Genomic DNA, 6,275 nt, shown 5'->3' on the forward strand with positions numbered 1-6,275 from the left:
ACGTCTGTTAATTACGATTTAGCTTGAGTGTGCGACCTAGAAACATGGAGGCCAGGCCGCACAAAAAGAAGGGAGGCCAAAGAGTTTAAGTCCCAAAACCTGCGAGATAAGCGTGCTACCTGGAGTGAAAGAACCCTGGCCGCACAATACCTTGAGAAGCCCGAAATGTTTAAGTCCCATTTGCTGCGGGATGGGTGTGCGGGTCAGAAGAAAGGGAGCCAGGCCGCAGCAAGGTTCGGAATTTACTCCGGCTTGGGCGTGCGACCTAGAAGCGTAGACGCTGAGCCGCACCAGAAAGAAGAAGGCCGAAGGTTCTAAGTCCAAAACTGTGCGACCTGGTGCTGCGGCCTAGAACCCTGGGAGACTAAGTCGCACGATCATTCGCAATCTACTCCGAGATGGTCGTGCGACCTGGAAAGAGGAAGGCCAGGCCGCACTAAACAGGAGGAGTCCAAAAACGCCTAAGTCCAAACCTGTGCGACCTGGTGCTGCGGCTTGATACCCAAGGAGGCTAAGTCGCACGATCATTCGCAATTCACTCCGAGATGGTCGTGCGACCTGGAAAGAGGAGGGTTAGGTCGCAGCATGAAGAGAACGGCTAAGGAGCCTAAGTGACAAAACCCTGCGGCGTGGGCGTGCGACCTAGAAGCCTAGGAAACCAAGTCGCAGCAAAAAGAGGAACGGCTAGAATGCCTAAGTACCAAGTGCTGCGGGATGGTTGTGCGGATTAGACAGAAGATGACCAGGTCGCACAAAATTATTTCCGGTTTTACACCGAGACGGTCACACGGCTCGATCCCAACAGTTCCCGGACGCACAAAAGAGAGAAAGGAGGCCGGTCAATGAGAAAAGGATGGGTCAAAGCCTTGACTGGTCAAAATAGATCTATTGACCACCAGTCCAAAGGCTTGACTCTACCCCACACTCTCTCTTCCTTACTACAAACCCGAGTTTGCAACTCTCTCTCTCTCTCTTTTCTCTCCATTGTTTTCACCATATCTCTCTCATTTCTCCACCAAAATTGTTGATTCAAAGTGCTCTGAGCTCGCATCTTAATCCCAAGGTATTTCATCCTGTTAAAATTCACCTCTTTCCATGTTCTTCAATGGTGATTTTTGAACTTTAAGGTGTGGAATCGATTTTGATAGGTTGTTTTAGACCTCGGGATTATTTTTATAAATGCTAGGGTGCTAGATAGTCTTGGAAAACAGAGCACTTTGTTTGTAATTACCTGTTCTTGAATTTTGAAAATTGTTGCAACAATTTTTTTTTCAAAATTTTGAGACTTTTGTGAGGTTTATCCTTGTACTAACAATATTTTTTTGAGAATCTCTTGGCAGATGACTGAAAGAACCAACTCTTTGGCCAAGAAGAAGGGCCCTGCATCAAAAGGCAAAGGTTTGGTCTCAGGAACTTCAAAGCCAAGAAACAAAGGTCAAGGTGCAAAGAATACCACAAAGCAAGGAAAGTGTGATCCAGCGCCAAAAAGGACAAGGCCTGAAGGAAGAGCTTTGGTGGTTGCTTCTGGCTCCAAGAAAAAGGGGAAACAGTTGGCTGTGATATCTGAGAGTGAACAGACTGAAAGTGACTCCAGCAGCTCAGCTGGTGGTTCCCAAGGCACCATTGAAGAGGGATCAAAGAAGTTCAAGACAACTGAACCAGAAACACTTGATTATCTGGCTAAGTTTCAGCAGATAGAGATCCAGCAAGGGAGATTCCCTGATTTGGACTTTCTGAAGAAGATTGGCCTCTATGAAGATGTCAAGACCTTGCTTGGGAACATGGGTGTTGAGTCACTTTTGGAGATGAGAGAAATCGCTTATGAGCAAGAGTCCCAAGAGTTCTTAGCCTCCTTTGAAGCTTTCATTTACTACCCAAGGGATTCAAGAATCATTCAAGGAGATGGACTTGGACATGTGGAGTTTACTGTGAAAGGGAAGGAGTATTCAGTGTCATTCAGAGAATTGAATAAGATCTTTGGGTTTTCAGCACCTAGAAATGAACTTCTCTCCAACCAGGTCAATCTCAGAAAAGATGAGATCCAACTTCTATGGAGATCAATTGCTTCTGGGAAGTACACAGCTGGAACAGCAAAGGCCTCTTGGATAAGGAACCCAGTTCTGAGATATGTACACAAGATTCTCTCTCACAGCTTTTACTTCAAGATTGATGTTGGAAGAGTTCACAAGGGAGATCTGATGCTTCTTGGTGTAGGGCTGAGACCGCTGATGCCAACACATGAAGATGGGGAACCCTATGAAGGGTATGAATACCCACTTTGCCTTGCATCTCAATTAGCAAGGTCTTTGATGTTCTACAAAAAGTGCATGTGGGGTTCTACAAAGCAAGATGCAAAGCTGACCCATGGATGGGTGGTAACAAAGATCTTGAAAGCCATGGGGTACAGATTCAAGGAGAACAAGGCAAAGTTTGATCTGATTAATGAAGCACATTTGTGTAGGATTGGCTTTCTCCAAGGAAGAGTGGGTACCAAGGTAGTCTACAACTTCAAGACACTCATCAGTGAACCAGCCCAAGTTCTCCTACCCAATCCCTCAATCACCACAGTCCAAGTTAAAAGGAACATTCACTTCTTCTTGCTGAAGGAAGAGCTGTACAATGTCCAAACTGATCCACCAATCCTCACATACAAGCAAGCTTGCAGAGAAGAAGCCTCAAAGGGAAAGAAAGCAACCGCTGAAGATGCTACCACAAGTGCAGCTGGTGCTCAAGATGATGATCTGCCCCCACCTCAAAAACGTCTTGGTGGAAACAGATATCACTTTGATGATTACAACTGGGAGGAACCAGGCACTTCAGGGTTCAGAGCTCAACAGAAGATTGGTATTCTCCAACAATGGTGCAAGTACCAAGACAAAACCATCCACAAGATGGCCAAATGCATCAAGGAGATGAAGAAGAGGATCAAGAAGCTTGAAAACCCTTGCAAAGGTGAGCTCCAGCACCGGTTTCACCAAGGAACAGAGAGGAAGTTGGGGAGAGTTCCATGAACTGCACAGCCTTGGTCACATATGGAACCACTTGGGTAGATCTTGACGACGGAAGTGATGAAGCCAGCCACCATTCTTGGGAAACACCGTCAGGCCACACATCGAACCCCTCCTACTCATTGGGGTCCGATTTCAACAGCCACTAGGTACCACTAAAAACCTTGTAAATAGCATGTAGATTTTCTTTCTCTTTTGCATTTTGCCTGTTTGCTTTGGTTTCACTTCTTTCTCATACTTTTATAACACAAGGGACTGTGTTATCTAAGTGTGGGGGAGGAGTTTTATCCTTAACTAATCATGTTTTCTATTTTCTTATTTTACACTTTGAGTCTTGAGTCACATTCTAGTTGCATATTCACCACATTAGGATTGAGTCTAGATTGCATTTGCATGTAGGTTGCATCTTGCAAGGAGTAATGATAGGTTTTCTAGAGAGTACATCACTTTGAGAACTTGAATTGAATATGCTTGTGAATCTTTTTCTGTGCTTGCAAAGTCTGAAATGATTTGAATTTTAGAGAGTACATCACTTTGAGAACTTTAATTAAGTGGGAACTTTGAACCTGACTTGAAAATATCTTGTGATGCATTGTTTGAAAAAAGCTTGTGGATACCAATATACATACTTGAGCTAGAACCACTGTTTTCACCACTCTTTTCCTTAGCTCAAGTAGCTGAATCCACATCAAGGATCAGTTCCCATACCTTGAACCCATCATTCTTTTAAGCCAATGTTTGTGTGTGAATTGAAAGGCCACCTTGGATCAAACTTAGCAGAAAGTGTTAGGTTTAGAGCGACAAGGGCAAGTCTCATTGAGTGCTGTGTTCCAACATCAAGGAACTGAGAGTTTTGGCGAGGATTAAGTGTGGGGGAAAAGACTCTTTGGTGAGTGGAAAAAGGTGAGATGAGTGGGAAAGAGAGAGTGAAAATAACTAGGGGAATGAAAGAAAAAGAAGTCAGTATTGGTGTTTTGAGAAAGTAAGCTCTGGTTTGTTGAAAAGAAAGAGTCTAGTCTCTAAGTGAAAAAGGAAGAAAAGAAGCCAAAGGCTCAAATGTTTTGTTAAGAAAGAAAGAAGAGGCTAGAAGTTGTAAAAGAAAAAGAGCTGTGTAAAGTTTGAGTTCCAAGACTTGAGAGGAAAAGTGAAAAGTGAATCCCCTAGTGAGAGGAAAATGAGAGTGAAAAGTGAGGATTTTTGAGCAAGTGAGGAAGCTTTGAGTAGAGGGTGGGGTGTGATGAGTCTTTGCCCTTGTATGCATAGGTTGCTTTTTACCTTTAGCATTCTGCCAAAGTTTGATCATTCATAGAGAGATCCCTTTGCTGCATTTAACCCACTTGAACACTGATGAGATCATTTTAATCTCATAGCCTCTCCCTAGCCAAGCCAGCTTGTTTAAACCTTGCATCATGAGATCCACCTGATAAAAGCTTAATGAATGTGAAAGAGTTGAGAGAGAGATGAACTTGTGGAGATTCCTTGCTGAGTTGATATATATCTGAGTATGACTTTGCATTGCATAATTGAGCATGAACTTGAGTTCTCATTGTGATCACTTCTCTCAAAAAGAAAATGTGAACTCCCATTGCATACAACCTCTTTCTCTCATTTGCTCTTTTTGCTTGAGGACAAGCAAAGGACAAGTGTGGGGGAGTTGATATGTTCATAATTTGCATCATTTAGGTTGCATAAATCATTCCAAATCATGTTTTATTTCATGCATTTTAGGTCCTTAGGGTTTGTTTTAGAACTTAGGAGATGCATTAGGTCCCAATCAGTCTATTGCATGTTTTGAGTGTCTATCAGGTGAATGTGGAGCTGAAAAGATGAATCAAGGAGGTGGAATGGTGAGCAAAGCTTGAAAAAGTGGAAAAATTGGGTCCTGGGAGATTATCGGCCATTCTCGCTGGCCAGGAAGGTTTTACCGGCCATTTCCATGTACCGCGGGAAGCTTTACCGGCCATTTTCATGTACCGCGAATGAAGTGTATTGGCCAAAATCTCCGGGTATGAACGTGTCTCAGAAATCGCCTGTCCGGGGAGCCTTCCGGTCCGATTCAGACGGCGGGTGCTGCATAGAAGTTGGAGAGCATTGCATCACGGTCTCTTAGCAAGTGGAATCGTGGAATTCGGACGCGTGAGCAGAGAGATAAGCTTGTCGGAAGGAACCCCAGTCTCGCAGGTATTCCGGACCGAACAGATCAGTCCTAAAGGATGCGAAGGACGGTGCACTTCCAGGCCGATTTAGTTTCCGGGTCCTTCATGAGAACCAGAGACATTTGAGTCTTCTTTCCAGAACGTCCAAGAGCATTCAATTCGGATCTATGAGCAGAAAGATACACTCTCCGGAATGGACACATGTCTAGACGCCTCTCTCTGGTCGCGTACATGCACTGCAAAGATGTGCCCTCCAGGAAGCCTTACACTTCCCAAGCACCGAAGTTTCCTTCACCAAAGTTGGAGATAAATGAGTCCTCTGTCTTCAGCAACCGAAATCATTCAATTCGGACAAGTCTCATAGGAGTTACACTCTCCGGAATGCGAAGTGGTCTAAGCTGCTCTGGATGCTGCGAGATGGTCTTGCGACTTGGTTAACCCGTAGGCCTGAAGATGAACGCCTGAATGCTGATGCTGCGAGTTGATATGTGCGGGTAAACTATCACTGGAAGAGGTCTGAAGCTCAAGAGCAAGAGAAATGCTAAGTCCACAATCGTGCGACTTAGGCATGCGAGTTAGCCGCGCCTGGAACTATGCCGCACGATCACTCGCAAATCACTCCGACTTGAGCCTGCGACCTGGGTGCAATAGAGACCAACCCGCACAGTTTGTACATTCCCCAGAAACCGCCTTAGCCCTGCGAGTCGGAGAGGAAGGAGACCAAGCCGCAGCAACACTCGCAAAACACTCCTACTTAGGCGTGCGGCTAAGACAGGGCGATTCAGGCTTCACAAGACAAGTCTTCATCTACTGCGACTTAGGTGTGCGACCTGGGACATACTGGACCGACCCACAGTAACTCCCACTTTATCCATTAAAGCCGGGTCAGGACCCGGTTTGTTCCGGGCTGACCCGGTTCGTTTTTAAGGAAGTATAAATACTTTTTAGGGTTTTTTGGGGGGGGACTAAGTTTTATTCCCTTTGTCTCTTGCCTCTTTGGTGAAAAGACTCCATTAAGAAGAGAAATATCTTTATTTGAGTGTTTAATCAAGAGAGTTTAAAGAGATCTGGGTGTTTAAAGCTGTTTTCTTTTCAACAGGTGCGTCAATTG

The sequence above is a fragment of the Eutrema salsugineum genome, unplaced genomic scaffold (assembly GCF_000478725.1).
Source record: "Eutrema salsugineum unplaced genomic scaffold, Eutsalg1_0 scaffold_12, whole genome shotgun sequence".
NCBI classification, from domain to species: domain Eukaryota; kingdom Viridiplantae; phylum Streptophyta; class Magnoliopsida; order Brassicales; family Brassicaceae; genus Eutrema; species Eutrema salsugineum.